We start from the raw sequence: 24,139 nt of genomic DNA, 5'->3' as shown, positions 1-24,139 counted from the left end.
AGAGGGATTTTTTTAATAAAATTAGGGTAATTTATAACAAAAGAATTTACTAAAGTTTGCTAAAAAATTCATTTTGTGTTATATATATCACATTTAAAAAATAATTTTACAGTTAACTTTTATAATGGCACCTCTTACAGAAACATTAATATAATGCAGGAATCTGCCACATTTCTTTCTTTTAGTACAGCTCAATACCTTAGTTCTTTTATATTTTTCTAAGCTCTTCTTGAGCCTTCATTAATAGCCTTCAATCATGTCATTAGCCAATTTTCCTCACTTTAACAGGATCCAGTTTTTGTTTCCTTTTTTGTTATCTCCCTTATTTGTTTATTCCATTTAAAAAAAGTTTAATGAACAAAGGAGGTTGTTTCACTTTATAGTATCAGATTCTCCCCCCAAAAGGATAGTGGTAGAGGTTTCGAATGACTTCTTTTTTTTTAACCTTTTTTTTGTAATATTGTGAAATATAACATATACACAAAAAAAGCAATAAATTTCCAAGTACATTTTAACAAGTAGTTATAGAACAGATTTTAAAGTTTGGTATGGGTAACAGTTCCACGATTTTTCATTTTGTCTTCTAGCTGTTCCAAGACACTAGAGACCAAAAGAAATAGCAATGTAATGACTCAGCAGTCATATTCATTTGTTAAATCTAATCTCCTCTGTTATACTTATCCTTCTCTCTTTTTTCTTTTTTTGTGAAAATAACATGTATGCAAAAAAAGCAATAAATTTCAAAGCACAGCACAACAATAACTTGTAGAACATATTTCAAAGTTTCATGTGGGTTGCAATTCCACAATTTTAGGTTTTTACTTCTAGCTGCTCTAAGGTACAGGAGACTGAAAGAAATACCAATATAATAATTCAGCACTCATACTTGTTTTTTAAACCCTACCTTCTCTTTTTAACTCCACCATCATCTTTGATCTTTCTTCTACTATTTAGGGGTATTTGGCTATACTTATTCTAACTTTTTCATGTTGGAAGGGAATGTTGATAATATGAGATAGGGGAATGATGTTCTGGAGAGGCTGGCCCCTCTGCATTTCAGGACTTTTCTGGTCCCAGGACCCATCTGGAGGCTGAAGGTTTCTGGAAAGTTACCCTAGTGCATGGAAACTTTGTAAAATTTTATACAATGCCCTAGGTATTCTTTAGGATTGGCAGAAATGGTTTTGTTTGGGGGTTGGCAAGTTATGATAGGCAGCAATGTCTAATTGAAGCTTGCATAAGAGTGGCCTCCAGAGTAAACTTTCAACTCTATTTGAGCTCTCTCAGCTTATTTTCCCCCTGTTGGTCAGGATGGTATTGTTGATCCCATGGTGCCAGAGCCAGGCTCATCCCTGGGAGTCATCTCGCACACAGCCAGGGGGACTTTCACCCCTGCATGTCATGTCCCACGTAGAGGGGAGGGCAATGGTTTCACTTGCAGAGTTGGGTTTAGAGAGAGAGAGGCCACACTGAGCAATAAAAGAGGTCCTCCAGAGGTGACTCTTAGGTATTCCTATAGGTAGGCTAACCTTCTCTACCATGTATATAAACTTCACAAGAGGAAGCCTCAAGATCAAGGGCTTGGCCTATTGATTTGGGTGTCCCTAATGCTTGACACAGTATCTGGGGCTTCCCCAGTGGTAAAGTTTAATAGTTCCGTATTTTTTCTCCCATCCCTCAAGGGACTTTGCCTATACTTTTTTTGATTATCTGCTTAATGTACTTTGGAGTGTATCCAGGAATTACATTAAGCTATACAGGATTAAGGCCCTCATTCTTCTTCTGGGCTCCCTGTGTTTGGATTGTTTAAATGAGTTATCCAGACAGGTTGAGTTAGATTACAAACAACTTCCTTTTGTGCATTACTTTTTATCTAGTTTTGAGAATGTGTTTTTTTTGTTTGTTTGTTTTAGTTTTGTCTGAAATAGTTCTACATAGAATATAGCACACTAATATAGCACTATTGTTTTTCTTTCCCCTAAGTAAACTAAAAAAAAAGTGCCTTATATCATTAAAAAAAAAAAGATAAATCCTTATGATCTCCAAAATTAATAAACAGAACAGTGAAAAGTAAGATTAATGTTTTCTATAATTTCTTTGTTTTTTAAAACCATAAATTAGTCTAAATAAAAATATATTAAAATTTGAAGAGTCCTTAGTAAATTGTTTGGAACATGTTCATTTTATGTTGTCTTAATGATTCTGTGAAATTTTTCCGTCTTTGATAGAAACTTTCTCTGAAAATGCACTTATTGGCAAAAGTGATTTGTGGGAGATTTTATTGTTTTAAATTAGCTTTTTAATAAGTTCTTTAAATTAAGTTAATCCAAATTTCCCCAATAATTTGCATTAGCAAAGTCACTTTATGAATCCTTGGTTCTATGTGTTTTATTTATATGTATAAAATTGTTCCAAGAAACAATTTGCTAATTTAAGTATGTGATGGGAGGGAGGAGCGGAGTGTCTTCGACTTTTTGAAGTTGCTAGTTTTAAGGTAGCATAAATAAAAATCCTTTTATTTCACTTTTCTCAGTCCTCTCTAGAGGTACTTTACTATGGGAGTGATTTCTGTACATTCCCTTTATGCAAGGTAAACTATTACACCAAGTTACTTGCTTTGTTTCCTCTGTATTATTATGATCTAATAATACAGTAAAAACTATTTTATCCGGCATAGTAAGAGAGTTAGAATGGATTAAAATGCTTTGTTAATTGAGTTAATTCCTGTTAACCCAGGTGATATTCCTTTCCTTTCCCCCATTTTGCCATCCTGAAAACAGCATCAGGTTAGTTAATGCCATTGTGGTAAAATATTCTGTTGTGTGATTAGGTCATTTGGTGGTCTAGTGGAGTCAAGATTTGCATTGGGTGTTCAGAAATCCAGTTAGCAAAGTGCCAGATCACATGCTATCCTGTATATAGATCACTTATTGGACAGGTCAGCAAAGATCTCTCTTGTAATTTAATAATCTCTGATGCGTCTTTCTACAAAGAATCTTCATAATTGTAAATTTAGGTTTGAAAAATGAGGCAATAAGATTTTTTTTATTAGCTTCTTAAATATACATATCCTCTCTAGAAATCTGGCCAATAATACAGGTTGGTTATTGATATTAATTTATAACTGTTAATTTCCCACTTTTTCTAACCACAATAATTTTTATGCTGTCACTACAATACCTTCCAGTACTGTATATTAAGGACAGTCTCTCACAAAAACTAGGAAAAGGACTGCCATTACCTTGGGTGGGCAAAATATGAATGTGTACAAAGCATGGAGTTTATTCTTTCTTCCATTGGAATAGTTCAAGTTTTTTTTTTTTTTGGATCAACTTTCACCTAATATTCAACTGGTTCTACTGGTAACTCATCCTATTCTTAAATCTCTTTGGTTTCATTTCTGTGGTTCCTTTATTTCCACTGATGTTTTGTGATAATTACTGTTTTGCTAGAAACAGGCTCTGAAAATCAAAGTATAGAAGAAGTTTTTCAACTGAAGTAGCATTAAGTGGAACAGCAACAAAAGGTTACTGCTTGATAAACAAAAAATATTGGCAAAGTCCCTTGATGAGTGGGAGAAAGAAAATGGAACTATTAAACCTTACCATCAGGGAATCTCCTGATGCTGCGTCAAACTTTAGGGACACCCAAATCAGTAGGCCATGCCCTTGATCCTGAGGCTTACTCTTGTTGAAGGTTATGTAAGTAATGGAGAAGCTTAGCCTTCCTATCGGTATGCCTGAGAGTTAATTCTGGAGGACCTCTTTTGTTGCTCAGATTTGACCTCACTCTCTCTAAGCCCAACTCTGCAAGAGAAATCATTGCCCTCCCCCCTATTTGGGACATGACAACCAGGGGTGAAAGTCTCCCTGGCAGCATAGGAGATGACTCCCAGGGATGAATCCGGCCCTGGCACCATGGGATCAATAATTCCATCCTGACCAAAAGGGGGAAAAGAAGTATCAGTGGCAGAGAGAGTTCAGAGTCTAGATGCTACTTTGGAAGTTGCTCTTATGCAAGCTTTAGTTAGACGTTGTTACCTAACATAACCTGCCAACCTCCAACCAGCACCATTCCAGCCAATCCTCAAGAACACCTAGGGCAATATATAAAATTCCACAAGCGTTCCATGAACTAGTGTCACTTTCCAGAAACCTACAACCTCCAGATGGTTCCCTGGACCAGATAAGTCCTGAAACCTATAGGGCCCAGCCTCTCCAGAGCATCAGATAGTTCTATCTCCCTACCCCATATTTGTGACAGATCCTTCCAACATGAAAAAATTAGAATGGCCATAGCCCAAACAGCCTTAAAGTCAGGGATAGAAAGATCAAAGGTGATGGTGGAGTTATACAGAGAAGATAGGATTTAACAAATGAATATGATTGCTGAATCATTTAATTGATGTCTCTTTTAGTCTCCAGTATTTTAGAGCAGCTAGAGGTAAAAACCTAACATTGTGGAATCGTAACCCATGTCAAACTTTGAAATATGTTCTACAAATAATTGTGATGCTGTGCTTTGAAATGTATTGCTTTTTTATACATATGTTATTTTTCACAGAAAAGAAAGAAAAAGTCAATTGCAGTGGAAAAAAAAAAGATATTCAAGCCTTGTAGCCGCTTATATTTTAGAGCAGCTAGAAGGAAAAATCTGAGAGGATTGTGTGGTGGCCCCTAACAAACTCTGGGATCTGTCCTGTAACTTCTTGTTGAGGAGTGCTGTGAAAACTATTGCATTTTTACTTCTTTGCTTTGTTTATATGTTATACAATGATTTCACTTACAGAGTTGGTCTTAGAGAGAGAGAGAGACCACATCTGAGCAGTAAAAGAGGTCCTCCAAAAGTAACTTTTTTTTTTTTTACATGGGCGGGCACCGGGAATTGAACCCGGGTCCTCTGGCATGGGAGGTGAGCATTCTTGCCTGCTGAGCCACCGTGGCCCACCCCAAAAGTAACTTTTAGGCATATCTATGGGTAGGCTAAGCTTGTCCACTACATACATAGCCTTCACAAGAGCAAGTCTCTGGGGACAACCAAATCAATAGGCCGAGCCCGCGATCTTGAGGTTCACCCCTATGAAACTTATTCCTGCAAAGGATAGGCTAAGCCTACTTAAAAATAGGCCTAAGAGTCACCCCCAGTGAACTTCGTTTGTTGCTCAGATGCGGCTTCTCTCTCTAAGCCAACGCAACATGTGAATTCACTGTCTTCCCTTCTACATGGAACATGACTTCCAGGGGGATAAATCTCCCTGGCAACATGGGATGAAAAGCCTGGGATAAACCAGAACTCAGCATCAAGTGATTGAGAAAGCCTTCTTGACCAAAAGGGGGAAGAGAGAAATGAGACAAAATTAAATTTCAGTGGCTGAGAGATATCAGAATTGAGAGGTTATCCTAGAGGTCATTCTTATGTATTATATAGACATCCCTTTTTAGTTTATGGTGTATTGGAGTGGCTAGAGGGAAGTACCTGAAACTGTTGAACTGTATTCCAGTAGCCTAGATTCTTGAAGATGATTCTATAAGATATAACATTTACAATGTGACTGTGTGATTGTGGGAACCTTGTGTCTGATGCTCCTTATATCCCGGGTATGGACTGATGAGTAAAAAATATGGATAAAAATAAATAAATAAACAAATAATAGGGGGAAAAAGGATAAAATAAATTAGGTAGATGGAAACACTAGTGGTCAATGAGAAGGAGGGGTTAGGTGTATGGTATGTATGAAGTTTTTTTTAAGTTTTATTTCTTTGGAGTGATGCAAATGTTCTAAAAAATGATCGTGGTGATGAATACACAACTATGTGATGATACTGTAAGCCACTGATTATGCATTATTATTGAAAGAATATGTGTGAAGATTTTTCAGTAAAAAAAATTAAAAAAAGGACAAGCCTCAAGATCAAGGCCTTGGCTTATTGATTTGGGTGTCCCTAATGTTTGACACAGTATCAGGGGTCTGCCTGGTGAAAAAGTTTAATAGTTCCATATTTTTTCTTCCATTCCTTAAGGGACTTTGCCCATACTTTTTTATTATCTGCTTAATATATTCTGGAATGTTTCCAGGTATTACATTAAGCTATACAGGGTTAAAGGCTTTCATTCTTATTCTGGGCTCTCTGTGTTTCAGTTGTTTAAATGAGCTATCCAGACAGGTTGGGTTAGATTATGTGCTACAGAAAATTTTTGCTCTGGACAAAGTAACACTTTCTTCCTTTGGTCTCAAAGAGTAGGTGAGGTACTAAAATATAGACAATGTTTTCCTTACCTCTGTGTTCTGAATTACCTTAATCCCGACCTGATCAGCTTCGTTCTTATCTCTAAAGACCAGGTTATACATATATAAACAGCCTCACAAAATCCAGAAATAATAATTACCACTCTGTACAAAATGTGACTTCTATAAGAGCTTACAATCTAGGCCCCTGTTCTCTTATAAGCATTTTCTAAATGAAGCCATACAATAATTGCTCTCTTGTGTCTGGCTTATTTTACCTCACCAAATGTCCCACAGGTTCATTCACAATGTTGCATGGCACACAATTTCATTGCTTTTTGTAGCAGCACAAAATTTGATCATATGTCTACACCATCGTTTGCCAATCTACTTTTCAGTCAGTGCATCCTTCAGCCAGCTCCATTCGTTAAGCATCATGTATAATGTCCAAAGTCAACAGTCCATTAAAAATTTGGATAGTTTCATTGTTCCCAAGAGAAAGATAACCAATAAACACACCCTCACCAAATCTAAACCTCCCCTTAACTCTGTTTCTCCTCCCAATTATTTACCCGTGGTATTGCTGTGGTACATTTGATGATTTCCTGTTAAACATAGCCCACAGCATGCAATAGCAGTTTTCCCCATATACCTCAACCTTGTACACTCTTTGGACAAGAATCATACCTTTGAAATAGTGCATGCAAAAACTTATTTATATTTGTAGTGTTGATCAATGGGATGCATGGGTTTTTACAACCCCTTTCACTCATGTTCACTTTCAATATGGTAATATTACTTATAGACCCATTAGTAGACAACCTTCACTTCTATCCATTCTCTTACATATGAGTTCAAGCTCATTAGCTAACTGTTCATTCATCTCTAGCTTCCATGTATCTCTAGATCCCCTATAATCTGTATTTTAATCCTCTGCTTTTACCTTCACTATGGTCATAAAAGTGGAATCATACAGTGTCTATCCTTTTATGTCTGGCTTATTTCACTCAGCATTATGTTCTCAAGGCTCATCCATCTTGTCATGTGCTTCAGGATGCCATTTCGACTTACTGCTGCATAATATTCCATTGTATGTATATACCACATCTGGTTAATCCACTCATCTGTTGATGGACAACTGGATTGTTTCCATCTTTTGGCTATTGTGAATAATGCTGCTCTGAACAGCAGTGTGCAAATGTCTGTTTGTGTCAATGCTTTCAGCTCTTCTGGGTATATACTAAGTAGTGCTATTGGTGGGTTATAGGACAACTCGATATTTAGTTTCTTAAGGAACCGCCAGACAGTCTTCCATAGTGACTGCACCATTATACATTCTCACCAGCAGTGCATAAGTGTCCCAGTTTCTCCACATCCCCTCTAAGTTTTATAGGTTCCTGTTTGTTCAATAGCAGCCATTCTTATAGGTGTCTTATAGGTCTCATTGTAGTCTTGATCTGCATTTCCCTTACAGTCAATGAAAATGAGCATCTCTTCATATGCTTTTGAGCCATCTGTATTTGCTTTTCAGAAAAATGCCAATTCATATCTTCAGTCTATTTATAATTGGGTTGTTCGCCCTTCTGTTGTTGAGTTGTATGATTTATTTGTATATACAGGAAATCAAACCTTTATCTGTTATGTGATTTCCAAATATTTTCTCCCATTGAGTTGGCTGCTTCTTCACCTTTTTGACAAAGCCTTTTGAGGTGCAAAAGCATTTGATTTTGAGGAGTTCCCATTTATCTATTTTTTGTTGTTGCGTGTGCTTTGGGTTAAAGTTTAGGAAGCTACCTACTATAACTAGGTCTTGAAGATATTTCTGTACATTTTCTTCTAGAAGCTTTATGGTGCTAGTTCTTATGATTAGGTGTTTGATCCACTTTGAGTTAATTTTTGTGTAGGATGTAAGATAGGAGTCCTCTTTCATTCTCTTGGCTATTGATATCCAGTTCTTCCATGCCCAATTACTGAAAAGACTATTTTGTCCCAGTTCAGAGAATTTGGGGGCCTTGTCAAAAATCAGTTGACCATAGATTTGGTGGTCTATTTATGCACTCTTGATTCAATTCCATTGGACAGAAGCATTGGTCAATGCTTCTGTCTTTGTGCCAATACCACGCTGTTTTTACCACTGTGGCTTTATAATAGGTTTTAAAGTCAGGGAGTATTAATCCTCCCACTTTGTTCTTCTTTTTTAGGAAGCTTTTAGCTATTTGGGGTCTCTTTCCCTTCCAGGTGAATTTGGTAGTTAGCTTTTCCAAATTTTCATAGTAGATTGTTGGAATTTTCATCGGTACTGTGCTGAATCTGTAGATCGATTTGGGGGAAACTGACATCTTAACTATATTTAGCCTTCCTCTCCATGAACAGGAATGTCTATCCACCTGTTTAGATATCCTTTGATTTCTTTTAGCAATGTTATGTAGTTTCCTGTGTACAAGTCCTTTATGTCCCTAGTTAAGTTCATTCCTAAGTATTTGATCCTTTTAGTTGCTATTTTGAATGGATTTTTTTCCTTAACTGATTCCTCAGCTAGGTCATTGCTTGTGTATAGAAATGTTACTGATTTTGCACATTAGTTTTACATCCTGCCACCTTGCTGAATTTGTCTATTAGCTCAAGTAACTTTGCTGTAAATTTCTCAGGATCTTCCAAGTATAATATCATATCATCTACAAATAACAAGAGTTTTACTTCTTCCTTTCCAATTTGGATGCCTTTTATTTCTTTGGCCTGCTTGATTGCTCTACTAGGACTTCTAGCCCAAGGTTGAATAATAGTGGTGACAGTGGGCATCCTTGTCTTGTACCTGATCTTAGGGGAAAGGCTTTCAGGCCCTCTCCATTGAGTTTACTGCTGACTATCAGTTTCAATATATTCCCTTTTATCATATTGAGGTAGTTACCATTGATTCCTATCTTTTGAAGTGTTTTTATCAGAAATCGAGGCTGAATTTTGTTGAATGCTTTTTCAGCATTGTCATGATCAGGTTAATGTGTCAGCTTGGCCAAGTTGGTACCTGTTTGTCTAGTTGGACAAGTGCCGGCTTGTCTGTTGCGAGGAGGACATTTCATAGAATTAAATCATGACCACATCAGCTGCATCCACAGCTGATTCCTTTTGTAATCAGCCAGGGGAGTGTCTTCTGCAATGAGTGATGATTAATATAATCACTGGAAGTTTTTTAAGGAGGATTCAGAAGTAACAGGCTCTCTTCCTGCTTCAGCCAGCGAGCCTCTCCTGTGGAGTTCGTCCAGACTCTCCACTGGAATCGTCAGCTTCACAGCCTGCAATGAGGATTTTGAACTCTGCATTCCCACGGTCACATGAGGCACTTTTATAAATTTTATATTTGCGAGTGTTTCCTGTTGATTTCATTTCTCTAGAGAACCCTAACTAACACAACTTGGTACCCTGAGTGGTCCTTAAGAACAGAATCTTAAAAATGGGTTTTTATGAATGGTTTTCTACTCAGACTGGACTCAAAGGCACTAAGGACCCTGATTCCCATAATCAGAATGACACTCCCAATCCATGGAGTGAGTTGGCAAAAGAGAGAGTCAAAATATCACCATTCGATTCTCCTAATACTTCGCTTATACGAAGCCAGGCTCTGGGGGATAATGTTTTTGACACCTTTATGGAGTTTTGTGGAAATAAGAGAGGTATAGAGATGTCGGCTGGCTGTTGTCAGATACGCTGGATACATTAATGAGTGAAAGGGATGTACTTAAGGCTTCAAACGAGAAGCTTAAGCACCATCTGACAAATGTAGAAGTTTCTATGAGTATCCTGAAGGAAAATCTTATTTCCTGTAACCATAGACTTGAGATCTCCGAAAATCAGACTCAGAATCTTATTGTTTGAGTAGCAACTTTACAACATAAACCGAAACTCAATGTTGCATGGTGCCTGCCATTAAAGTGAAGGCATTGATTGGAAAGGACTAGACCCTGAAAAATGGGATGGTGACATAGGGATTGATAATGATGTCGGGGGTGAGGTTGAAACCCTAGGTCATGCTGAGTCTTCTCTAGATAACCCTGTATTAGTCTGCCCTGAGGACATAGCCGCCCCACTTTCAGCCTGCCTTGAGGAGTTGGCCACCCAACCACCTCCTGAAGGGATTAGCCCTAGAATGATTAATCCTGTTTCACCAGAGGAAACTACAAATGGATGCCCTGAAGCAAATGACTTGGAAGATATTTCTAATTCTTTTCATGATCCACCCCACCACCCCTCATTTCTTCCAGACCTATAACTAGACTAAAGTCCCAACAGACCCCTAAAGGTGAGGTACAAAGTATCACACATGGAGTACATTGTACTCCAAAAGGACTGTGTGAGTTTTCCAATTTATATAGACAGAAATCAGGGGAATGTGTGTGGCAATGGATTTTAAGGGTGTGGGATAATGGTGGGAGGAATATAAGGCTGGATCAGGCTGAATTTATTGATATGGGCCCACTAAGCAGAGATTCTGCATTCAGTGTTATAGCTCGAGGGGTTAGAAAAGGTATTAACAGTTTGTTTGGATGGTTGGTTGAAACATGGATCAAAAGGTGGCCGACATTACCTGAGGTTGAAATGCCAGAACTGCCCCGGTATAATGTAGATGAGGGGATCCAGAGGCTTAGAGAGATTGGGACGTTAGAGTGAATTGATCATGCAAAGCCTGCTCTTACACCCCAGGAATGTCCGGAGGATGCACCTTCTACCAGAACAGTGAGAAATAAATTTGTGAGACTAGCACCATCATCCCTGGAGAGCTCTGAGGTTGCACCTCTCTATAGGTCAGATATTACTGTGGGAACTGCTGTCACTGAACTGGGATCCTTAAACACAACTGGGATGACTGGATCCTGAGTTGGCAGAAGCCAGGTGGCAGCACTTAATCGCCAAAGACAGGGTGGATGTGGCTATTATAATAGACAGCAAACTCAAAGCAGGAGTCAAAATAATATGACTCGCAGAGATTTGTGGCATTGGCTAGCAAATCCTTGGCCAGAAATACAATAGATGGGCAGTGTACTAAATTCTTGTTTGAGCTGTATAAACAAAAGAGTTCTAGGTCAAGTGAACAGAAGTCTAACCTGAATTACAAAAAACACAGAGTCATGGCCCCTTAATCAATTTCCAGACTTGAGACAGCTTTCAGACCCAGAGCCCCTTGAATGAAGGGGATTATTAGACACTGGTTCAGAAGTGACATTAATTCCAGGGGACCCAAAACATCACTCTGGTCCACCAGTCAGAGTGGGGGGTTATGGAGGCCAGGTGATCAATGGGGTTTTAGCTTAGGTCTGTCTCACAGTGGGTCCAGTGGGCCCCCGGACCCATTCTGTAGTTATTTCCCCAGTTCCAGAATGGAATGCATAATTGGAATAGACGTAGTGAGCAACTGGCAGAATCCTCACATTGGCTCTCTAACTCATGCAGTGAGGGCTATTATGGTGGGAAAGGCCAGGTGGAAGCCACTAGAACTACCCCTGCTGAGCAAAATAGTAAATCAGAAGCAATACTGGATTTCTGGAGAGATTGCAGAGATTACTGCCACTCTTAAGGACTTATAGGCTGCAGGGGTGGTGATTCCCACCACACACCCATTCAACTCTCCTATTTGGCCTGTGCAGATAACAGATGGCCAACAGATGAGGATAACAGTGGATTATCGTAAGCTCAACCAGGTGCCAACTCCAATTGCAGCTGCTGTTCCAGATGTAGTATCATTGCTTGAACAAATCAATGCATACCATGGTACCTGGTATGCAACTATTGATCTGGCAAATGCTTTATTCTTCACAGCTATTAGTAAGGACCACCAGAAACAGTTTGCTTTCAGCTGGCAAGGTCAGAAATATGCTTTTCCTGTCCTACATCAGGGATATATCAACTCTCCAGCCCTATGTCATAATCTTGTCCACAGGGACCTTGATCGTTTCTCCCTCCCAGAACACATCACACTGGTTCACTATATTGATGATATCAAGTTGATTGGACCTAGTGAGCAAGAAGCAGCAACTACTCTAGACTTACTGGTAAGACATTTGCGTGTCAGAGGATGGGAGATAAATCCAACAAAAATACAGGGGCCTTCCACCTCAGTGAAATTTCTAGGTGTCCAATGTGTGGGACATGTTGAGATATCCCTTCTAAGGCAAAGGATAAGTTGCTGCATCTGGCCCCGCCTACTACCAAAAAAGAGGCACAACGCCTAGTTGGTCTCTTTGGATTTTGGCGACAACTTATTCCTCATTTGGGTGTGCTACTCCGGCCCATTTATCGAGTGACCAGAAAAGCTGCTAATTTTGAGTGGGGACCTGAACAAGAGGAGGCTCTGCAACAGGTCCAGGCTGCTGTACAGTCTCCTCTGCCACTTGGGCCATATGATCCAGCAGATCCAATGGTGCTGGAAGTGTCAGTGGCAAATAGAGATGCTGTTTGGAGACTTTGGCAGGCCCCTAAAGGAGAAGCACAATGCAGACCCTTAGGATTTTGGAGCAAAGCCTTACTATCTGCTGCAGATAACTACTCTGCTTTTGAGAAACAGCTTTTGGCCTACTACTTGGCCTTAGTAGAGACTGAACACTTAACCATGGGCCACCAAGTTACCATGAGGCCTGAGTTACCTATGATGATCAGGGTGTTGTCTGACCCACCAAGCCATAAAGTTGGGCGTGTGCAGCAGCACTCTATTGTAAAATGGAAATGGTATATACGAGATAGGGCCAGAGCAGGTCCTGAAGGCACAAGTAAGTTACATGAAGAAGTGGCCCAAATGCCCATGATCTCCATTCCTGCCACATTACCTTCTCTTTCCCAGACCAGAGTTATGGCTTCTTGGGAAATTCCTTACAGTGAATTGACTGAGGAAGAGAAAGCTCAGGCCTGGCTACAGATGGTTCAGCACAACATGCAGGTACCACCTGAAAGTGGACAACTGCAGCACTACAACCCCTTTCTGGGGTGTCCTTGAAGGACAGTGGTGAGGGGAAATCTTCCCAGTGGGCAGAACTTCGAGCAGTGTACCTGGTTGTTCATTTTGCTTGGAAGGAAAACTGGCCAGAGGTGTGTTTGTATACTGACTCATGGGCTGTTGCTAATGGTTTGGCTGGATGGTCAGGGACTTGGAAAGACCATAATTGGAAAATTGGTGACAAAGAGGTCTGGGGAAGATGTGGATAGACCTTTCTGAGTGGGCTAAAAACATGAACATATTTGTATCTCATGTGAATGTGCACCAGAGGGTGACTTCAGCAGAGGACAGTTTTAATAATCAAGTGGATAAGATGACCCATTCTGTGGATACCAGTCAGCCTCTTTCCCCAGAAACTCCTGTCATTGCCCAATGGGCTCGTGAACAAAGTGGTCATGGTGGTAGGGATGGAAGTTATGCATGGGTTCAGCAACATGGACTTCCACTCACCAAGGTTGACTTGGCTACAGCCACTGCTGAGTGCCCAGTCTGCCAGCAGCAGAGACCCACACTCAGCCCCCGATATGGCACCATTCCCTGAGGTGACCAACCAGCTACTTGGTGGTAAGTTGATTACATTGGACCACTCCCTTCATGGAAGAGGCAGCAATTTGTTCTAACTGGAATAGACACATACTCTGGAAATGGGTTTGCTTTCCCTGCATGCAATGCTTCTGCCAAAACTACCATTCGTGGCCTTACAGAATGCCTTATCCATTGTAATGGTATTCCACACAGCATTGCTTCTGATCAAGGAACACAGTTCACAGCAAATGAAGTGTGGAAATGGGCACATGCTCATAGAATTCTCTGGTCTTACCACATTTCCCATCATCAAGAAGCAGCTGGATTGATAGAACGGTGGAATGGCCTTTTGAAAACTCAATTATGGTGCCAACTAGGTGGCAATGTTCCTTGAAGGGCTGGGTTAATGTTCTCCAGGAAGCTGCATATGCTCTGAATTAGCATCTGCTGTATGGTGCTGTTTCTCCCATAGCCAGGATCCATGGGTCCAGGAACCAAGGGGTGAAAATGGGTGTGGTGCCACTCACTACTGATCCACTAGGAAAATTTTTGCTTCCTGTCCCTGCGACCCTGAGCTCTGCTGGTCTACAGGTTTTAGTTCCAAAAGGGGGAGTGCTTCCACCAAGAGAAACAACAATGATTCCATGAACTGGAATCTAAGGCTGCCACCTGGTCATTTTGGGCTACTCATGCCTCTCGATCAACAGGCCAAGAAGGGGATTACATTATTGTCTTGGGTGATTGACTCTGACTATCAGGGGGAAATGGGACTGTAACTCCAAAATGGAGGTAAGGAAAAGGTTTCATGGAATATAGACGTCTATATTCTTTTAGTACTACCATGCCCTGTATTTAAAATCATTGGAAAACTGCAACAACCCAATCCAGGCAAGACTATCAATGGCTCTGAAACTTCCAGAATGAAGGTTTGGGTCACCCCACCAGGCAAAGAACCATGGCCAGTACTCAGTGCTTGCTGAGAGTAAAGGGAACTTGGAACCGGTAGTGGAAGAAGGTAGTGATAAATATGAGCGATGACCACGTGACCAGTTACAGAAACGAGGACTGTAATGCTGTTTTGTTCATGTTAGGCTATTTAAGTTGTAAGAAATCACATTTAAGAATGAATGCTACCCAAGGACTTGCACCCTATTCTGGAGAGAGTTAATGTGTTTCCAGTTATATGCAGGACAGTTGAGTATTGTTAGGTGAAAGAAAAATGTGGGTTTTATTGCTTTTTATTTAGAAATTAGGTATGGTTTAAGGTGATATGTATAGCTGCCAAGTTGACAAGGGGTGAACTCTCATGGTCAGGTTCATGTATCAGCTTGGCCAAGTGGTGGTACCTGTTTGTCTGGTTGGGCAAGTGCTGGCCTGTCTGTTGCGATGAGGACATTTCAGAGAATTAAATCATGATCATGTCAGCTGCATCCACAGCTAATTCCATTTGTAATCAGCCAAGGGGAATGTCTTCTGCAATCAGTGATGCTTAATACAAGCACTGGAAGCCTTTTAAGGAAGATTCAGAGGAGAATGGTTTTCTTCCTGCTTCAGCCAAGCTTCAGCCGGCTGCTTCAGCTGGCAAGCCTCTCCTGTGGAGTTCTGATTTACTATTTTGCTCAGCAGGGGTAGTTCTAGTGGCTTCCACCTGGCCTTTCCCACCATAATAGCCCTCACTGCATGAGTTAGAGAGCCAATGTGAGGATTCTGCCAGTTGCTCACTACGTCTATTCCAATTATGCATTCCATTCTGGAACTGGGGAAATAACTACAGAATGGGTCCGGGGGCCCACTGGACCCACTGTGAGACAGACCTAAGCTAAAACCCCATTGATCACCTGGCCTCCATAACCCCCCACTCTGACTGGTGGACCAGAGTGATGTTTTGGGTCCCCTGGAATTAATGTCACTTCTGAACCAGTGTCTAATAATCCCCTTCATTCAAGGGGCTCTGGGTCTGAAAGCTGTCTCAAGTCTGGAAATTGATTAAGGGGCCATGACTCTGTGTTTTTTGTAATTCAGGTTAGACTTCTGTTCACTTGACCTAGAACTCTTTTGTTTATACAGCTCAAACAAGAATTTAGTACACTGCCCATCTATTGTATTTCTGGCCAAGGATTTGCTAGCCAATGCCACAAATCTCTGCGAGTCATATTATTTTGACTCCTGCTTTGAGTTTGCTGTCTATTATAATAGCCACATCCACCCTGTCTTTGGCGATTAAGTGCTGCCACCTGGCTTCTGCCAACTCAGGATCCAGTCATCCCAGTTGTGTTTAAGGATCCCAGTTCAGTGACAGCAGTTCCCACAGTAATATCTGACCTATAGAGAGGTGCAACCTCAGAGCTCTCCAGGGATGATGGTGCTAGTCTCACAAATTTATTTCTCACTGTTCTGGTAGAAGGTGCATCCTCCGGACATTCCTGGGGTGTAAGAGCAGGCTTTGCATGATCAATTCACTCTAACGTCCCAATCTCTCTAAGCCTCTGGATCCCCTCATCTACATTATACTGGGGCAGTTCTGGCATTTCAACCTCAGGTAATGTCGGCCACCTTTTGATCCATGTTTCAACCAACCATCCAAACAAACTGTTAATACCTTTTCTAACCCCTCGAGCTATAACACTGAATGCAGAATCTCTGCTTAGTGGGCCCATATCAATAAATTCAGCCTGATCCAGCCTTATATTCCTCCCACCATTATCCCACACCCTTAAAATCCATTGCCACACACATTCCCCTGATTTCTGTCTATATAAATTGGAAAACTCACACAGTCCTTTTGGAGTACAATGTACTCCATGTGTGATACTTTGTACCTCACCTTTAGGGGTCTGTTGGGACTTTAGTCTAGTTATAGGTCTGGAAGAAATGAGGGGTGGTGGGGTGGATCATGAAAAGAATTAGAAATATCTTCCAAGTCATTTGCTTCAGGGCATCCATTTGTAGTTTCCTCTGGTGAAACAGGATTAATCATTCTAGGGCTAATCCCTTCAGGAGGTGGTTGGGTGGCCAACTCCTCAAGGCAGGCTGAAAGTGGAGCGGCTATGTCCTCAGGGCAGACTAATACAGGGTTATCTAGAGAAGACTCAGCATGACCTAGGGTTTCAACCTCACCCCCGACATCATTATCAATCCCTATGTCACCATCCCATTTTTCAGGGTCTAGTCCTTTCCAATCAATGCCTTCACTTTAATGGCAGGCACCATGCAACATTGAGTTTCGGTTTATGTTGTAAAGTTGCTACTCAAACAATAAGATTCTGAGTCTGATTTTCGGAGATCTCAAGTCTATGGTTACAGGAAATAAGATTTTCCTTCAGGATACTCATAGAAACTTCTACATTTGTCAGATGGTGCTTAAGCTTCTCGTTTGAAGCCTTAAGTACATCCCTTTCACTCATTAATGTATCCAGCGTATCTGACAACAGCCAGCCGACATCTCTATACCTCTCTTATTTCCACAAAACTCCATAAAGGTGTCAAAAACATTATCCCCCAGAGCCTGGCTTCGTATAAGCGAAGTATTAGGAGAATCGAATGGTGATATTTTGACTCTCTCTTTTGCCAACTCACTCCATGGATTGGGAGTGTCATTCTGATTATGGGAATCAGGGTCCTTAGTGCCTTTGAGTCCAGTCTGAGTAGAAAACCATTCATAAAAACCCATTTTTAAGATTCTGTTCTTAAGGACCACTCAGGGTACCAAGTTGTGTTAGTTAGGGTTCTCTAGAGAAATGAAATCAACAGGAAACACTCGCAAATATAAAATTTATAAAAGTGCCTCATGTGACCGTGGGAATGCAGAGTTCAAAATCCTCATTGCAGGCTGTGAAGCTGACGATTCCAGTGGAGAGTCTGGACGAACTCCACAGGAGAGGCTCGCTGGCTGAAGCAGGAAGAGAGCCTGTTACTTCTGAATCCTCCTTAAAAAACTTCCAGTGATTATATTAATCATCACTCATTGCAGAAGACACTCCCCTGGCTGATTACAAAAGGAATCAGCTGTGGATGCAGCTGATGTGGTCATGATTTAATTCTATGAAATGTCCTCCTCGCAACAGACAAGCCGGCACTTGTCCAACTAGACAAACAGGTACCAACTTGGCCAAGCTGACACATTAACCTGATCATGACACATGGGTAAGAAATAGGCTTCAGTTCGGGGATTGACAATCTCAGGGACACCAAACAAGGTCCAGTGTCTTCCAGTTCTTCAGAGTGGTAGTGAAGAGGCCATCCCTCTTCTCCCCTGTCCTCTCTTACTTGGCAAGCATGAGAATAATCTCAGTGAGGCAACTGCAGATTACTTGTCCCCTAGGAAATGCTGATTTATATCCTGCTATTCTCATTCTGTTAATAGGCATTGTCTGGGAAAGCCAGCTGTGCTGCCCCTTAGAGGTCTTGGGGCCAGTGAGAAGTGTGGTCCCTCACTATTGGGGTTGGAGGTTAGCTCCTGGATCAATGTAGTTCATTTTCCAGGCAACAGAGAGATTTCCAGAGTCATTTGCAGATAATTCAATTGTTGTATGATAATTCTACCGTCTAATCTCCATACTTCTCACATATCTGAGATAGAAAAAAGAGAGCCCCCACCTGCACCTGCAGCCCTTTACTTTGGATGTCTAAATTCAAGCAGAGTTTTTCATTTCCTCTCCTTCCCCCCCCCCCCCCCCCCCCCATGAAGGGCAAGGTTGAATCTGCATCCTTTTCCTGGAATAAAGAGCGGCCAGGGTCATAGGAGTTGTCATTTTGACTCAAAGGGAGACATCTAGAGGCAGAGAAGAGTACCTGTGGAGCTACCTGAAGCCACATTCCAGTGTGTGAATCATCCTTCCAGCCTTTTGCTGGAAGTCCTCTTTCTTGGAAGACCATGTCTCCTGCCAGGTTAGAATGGCCAAGAGTCCCTGGCTCCTTCAATGTCCCACCTATTCTGACCGTTTTGACTGCATTCTGGTCTGACAACCCTCCATTTTAAAGGCCATCAGCAGAGGGTTGTAATGAACCATCACGAGTTCATCCAAAGACCTGAAATTTTAAAATTGGGTAGATGGATTTCTCCTGCCATTGAGCATCAACAATCCCAGGGGTCAGGAAGTGGATGGAGGGCACAGAACACTAGATTCCACCCCTCGTTCACTTCCAATTCTAATACACCTGACTGAGGTAGCCACCTTGTGGCTCCCGACTGGCATTGGTTTGTAGGGCAACACCAGAGCTGGATGGGTGGGGCTGAAGATGTTCACTATCTTTGATACTTTTGAGAGGCATTTGTGGGTCAGCCTCATTTTCTAGCACTGGGAGACTGTGGGTTTTCAGGGCAAAATATGAATGGGCCCTTATTGCTAAATGAAATCCAGATTCTGCATACTTAGGACCTTCTTGCCCCTTGTCTTCCACCTGGTTTTCTTCCCTCCTCACTTGTATTCCAAGAGGGTTCCTTCCCTAAAAACTGCTCGAGCTTTTCTATTCCCCATTTACCCAGTACTGGTAACTTTTATGGATCTGATCAGGTTTTTCTATTATTTCTCTGACTTTCTCTTTCTCTACTTACTGCTGTCTGCAAACATCAAAGGAATTTGATCCAGAGCCAGAAACTCGTCACTCTCTTTGACAACTTGACAAGCCCTCTGCTCAACTGTGGTATTTTCCTAACTTGGTATGCTGTTTCCAGATGGTGCAGCCTCAGGTCATAGAAAGCACCTCTGCTCCAGCTCATACTGTTAAAGAATGGGGAGGACATGCCTATCTCACTCCTATTTCGTTAGTCCATCAATTTATCCTGCAGTAGCAGGTCCTGCCATTGGTTGATCTTAATCTATGGAGTCCCTGTCCATAGATGTTTCTCTCCAGGGAAGATGTCTATTTCCTTATACCCAGATTCAGGTGCCATTAATGACTTGTGACCATCTACTCCTTTTCCAGTCTCTCTGGTTTGATTCAGAAGTATCAGGTTCAGTTAAATTGGGAAAAGCTAATGGAAGGCTATTTGGTAGGTTTATTAAAAGTCTTCAAAATCTGTATAGACTTTTTTTTAGCATGGGCAGGTACCGGGAATCGAACCCGGGTCTCCATCATGGCAGGTGAGAACTCTGCCTGCTGAGCCACCGTGGCCTGCCCATCTGTATAGATTTTGAGCTAAATAATTCCAATTCTATTATTTTAACTTAAGGAATCATTGAACAGATGAAAAAGATGCATATACAAAGATATTCGCAGAAATGTTTCTAAAAGCAAGGATTGATAACAATATTTGTGTTCGTTTGTGATTAGATAAATTATGGAGCACCCCAAACAGTTAAATTCTATGTAGCAGCTACTTTATAGCTATTTTAAATTACAATGAGGATCCATTGATACTGAAATGAAGAGATGTCACAATATCTTGTAAGGAGAAAAGCAATCTACAGAACCACACATATACTGTGATCCCAATGTGTATCTCACTTGACTTGGCAGTGTTGAGCATTGTTGATCATACCCTCTTTCCTGGACCTCTTAGTTTTCATGGCATTGCTTTTCTCACTCCTCATTTTTGTGAAATCTCTCTGATCTCCTAGACCTTTCAAATCTTTAATCCATTCTTTTGCCCACTCATTGAATTTTGGTTGGTGTTTCTTCAGATTTCCATCCTCACCTTCTTTTATCTTCCCATACTATCTTTGAGTGATTCCTTGAGTGACTCTACTTATCACATGCATTTAATAACCCAGCTGAATGTTAATAACTTTCAAATCTGTATGGTTAGCTCAAATGGTTTTCCTAAGCTCTAGACCCATTTAGCCAACTTCAAATCTCCATTTGGTTATTTTCAAGGCCTCTCAAAATCTACCTACCCAAAACAGAATTCACAGATCCTTCCTTCCTGTTATGTGTTCAATTGTTTCCACAAAAGAGATGTGTTGAGGGACTTCTGGTCAACTAGATGTCAGCATAAGTCATTCCATGGTGCTGTCCTCCACAGAATCTTTGAACAACTAGCAAAAATTGGCAGAGCTATCTTTCTTAAAATTCCAGAAAACAGATAAAGGGTCAGAATAACTGGACAAGTGCCAAGTCGAGAAAAATCAGCTTTAATAATGGTAGAAGCTCATGGCACACTTGTTAGCCCCTCTCCCAGGCCTTTTCTGGCTCAGTGTATAGCCAGCCATCATGCCCATTGTGGGTCCCTGATTCTGTTCTGGAGGGAGCAGAGTAAGCTCCATATACACCTGGGGTGCCTGTATGTTGGTGCCTCATCAGGTGTGAAATGCAGCTTGGTGAGCCTTTGCAGGCTAGGTCATTCCAATCCTGTTCATCATAAAACGGGCACTTTCTATGTGTATCAACCTGAGTAACACAGATGGTGCCGTTCCACTTCACCGGTTATTTCCAAAGGTCCCTTCCCACATCATGGAACTTTCGATTCTCTGATCATGCTTCCTCCATGAATCTGACAAGACTGCTAAACCATTGGTGATGGCTCCTGAATCAGAAAACAGGCACATAAGAATGACTGAGTCTGAATGTTCTACTGTTTGCAGTTTGGCCTATGGAGCACATTTTTCCAGTGCTAGCGGTATTATATAGTCTGCCTGAGTCAAAGAAAACTGTGGCTGCCGCCCAATGGACACCAGATGGCTTCAGCTTGGCCAATCCATCAGTGAACCAGCACTGAGCATCTATGAGTCAGCTTTGAGCTTGGGTCCCCAGGATGCAAATTCAAGGAGAGAAGGGTCCTCATCTGGTGTTGCAACAGGATCATTGTGGAAGGGGGCTTCTACCACCTGTACATGTAAAAAAAAATCGAAGAGGAGAGAACACCCCTTAACTCATTCTATACGAGGCCATCACCCTAAAACTAAAGCCAGATAAAGATGTTACAAAGAAGTTTACAGCCCAATATCCTTTATGCATATAGATGCGAAAGTCCTCAACAAAATAGTAGCAAACTGAATCAAAGAAAACATTAAAAGAATTATGAACAATGATCATGGGTTATATCTTATTTATGCAGGGATGGTTCAACCTAAGGATATCTATTAATGTAAAACACTTCATGCATAGAATAAAGGGGAAAAAACATGTAATTATCTCATTTGATGCATAAAAAGCATTTAGCAAAATTCAGCACCCCTTCTTGATAAAAATAAATCATTAAGAAAACTAGAAATAGAAGGAAATTTCCTCGATACAGTAAAGGGCAAATGTAAAATCCCCACAGAGAACAACCTACTCATGGTGAAAGACTGAAAGCTTTCCCTCTAAGATCATGAACAGGACAAGGATGTCCATTGTCACCACTGCTATAATGGCAGTTACCATGTGCTGAGCACTGTGCTAAGCATATCACATTCTTTCATTCATTCATGCAATAGATCTTTACTGAAGACCTTGTGCTTGCTAGCTGCTCTTCTAAGGAGCTGGAGATAAAGCATTGAACAAAGCTGACAAAGTATCTGCCTTCCTCTGTGGTGCTGGCCTTCTAATGGATAGTCAGGCTGCTGAGCAGGTTTAATATGGGTGGAGATTATCTCTTTCTGGAGATACAGAGATGTTAATCCTGTGAAGTGGGTATTATTTTTATCTACCTACACCCACACTTTACAGATGAGGACACAGGATTAGAAAAGTGATATGGCTAACATGCTTGACAAGTGTTGTAGCCAAGATTCTTAGGTCTGTTTAACTATAGAACTGTGCTTTATTATTTATTTCTGAATAAGAATGTATTCATGAACATTCACTAGTAGAAGTGAATATAATTTCTTTTAAGAAGTGTTAAATAAGCCAGTTCAATAAATTTTCTTTAAAAAATTCAATATTGAAAGTTTAAAAAGAAGCAATATAAAAGTAATGTATCTTGCTGTGGCAGTGGAAAAGTTAACTGAATTGCTTTTTCAATATAATATTGATTTTTGATTTCATTCTGATATTAGATTTTTTAATATTTCACTACAGAAATCACTTTTGGATATAGTTCTATTTCCTTATTATTTTCTTTTTCTTTTGTAGTATAATTTTAAAAATCTATCTAATTGAAATAAATTTGAGATGAGGTGAATTTCAAATCACTTGTCCTAGTCAATGCAATATTATGCTAGATTTCTAACAAATGTTAATACCTCTTAGAGAGTTTGAAGGATTGGAAACTGAGGTCCTGTAACAAAAATTCAACATTTACAAAGAGCTGTTCTCTGATTATTTATCAAACAAAGAAAAAGTTTTGGGAAAAATATTTCCTGGAACTATATATAGTAAAATTCTAAAATAATATGATGGAGAACATAAGAAACATTAATTTTCAAGCTAAATTTAATATAAAGAAGAGAGAGAGAAACAATTATGGAAAAGATATTATTTATGCATTGATTTATTTGACCACTCATTCATTTTTAGTATTTTTATTAATTATTAATACATAGTGAAGCTTACCATTTATAGATCTCAATAAGCTTCTAATTAGATCTCAGTTATCTGTCTTCCCCACTATATTTTAAGTTTCATGAGGATAGGTTCAATGTCTCTTTTATTTGAGCTGCATCCCTGGCCCTCCAGCATTCCACATCTTCAACAAATGTCTGATTAATGAATGAAGGAATTAATAAATAAGACTGGGTACTTTAAATCAGTTGTCACAAAAAAAATACACATAAATACCCATAACACAAGATTGAGAGCGTTAGGTACTATACAAAATTTAAATAATAAATCTTTATTATTTAATAATATGGGATTTCATAAATTGGAAATTTTTGTGGAGAAAATAGGGGAAATAAAATAGCAGTGGAACTGGGACTTAAAAAATCGTAGATGCCTGAGGCTTATTTCCCCAGAAAATTCAGCCAGAGTCAACTATGAAATTGCTAATGCATTCAGATGGAAGTTTCAAACCAATGGTAGAGAGGGTGAGGAAAAAAAGAAGATAAGAAAAGAGAAGATATGTGAGCTTGGATTTTAAAAGTAACTAGGTGAGTTCTGCTATTGTCTAGATTGTAAACATCTGGGAAGAGCATCACTCCCACTTTAACAATATGAAAAAACTAGATTAACTGTAATATCATAATTTTTCTTTAGCCCATCAGAGAGCTGGGATCACGGGAATCCTGGTAGCCTGAAATCTCAGGAAACGTAGACTCCTCAGAGGAGAGATGGGATGTGAACGCTAACTCACTTGTGGCACAATAAAGGAGGAAAAGAAGCTAGGTGCCATATATTAGGAAAAACTATTCAGCTAAAATGTTTAACTCCTTGGTAAAGGCCAAATGGCTAGGATAACGGCAATGCCTTCTCTCAGAAGACTGTGGAGTTCTGGGGCTGCCTGTTAGTGATTCACGGTCCTTGCCTATTCTGTCACATGGCAGTGCACATGGCATTGTCTTCTCCTTTCTTTTCCAGGTCCCACTGACAGTCTTGCGTCCCATGGTTTC

This window comes from Tamandua tetradactyla, chromosome 1 (assembly GCF_023851605.1).
Source record: "Tamandua tetradactyla isolate mTamTet1 chromosome 1, mTamTet1.pri, whole genome shotgun sequence".
NCBI classification, from domain to species: domain Eukaryota; kingdom Metazoa; phylum Chordata; class Mammalia; order Pilosa; family Myrmecophagidae; genus Tamandua; species Tamandua tetradactyla.
Note: the sequence above shows the minus strand (reverse complement) of the source record.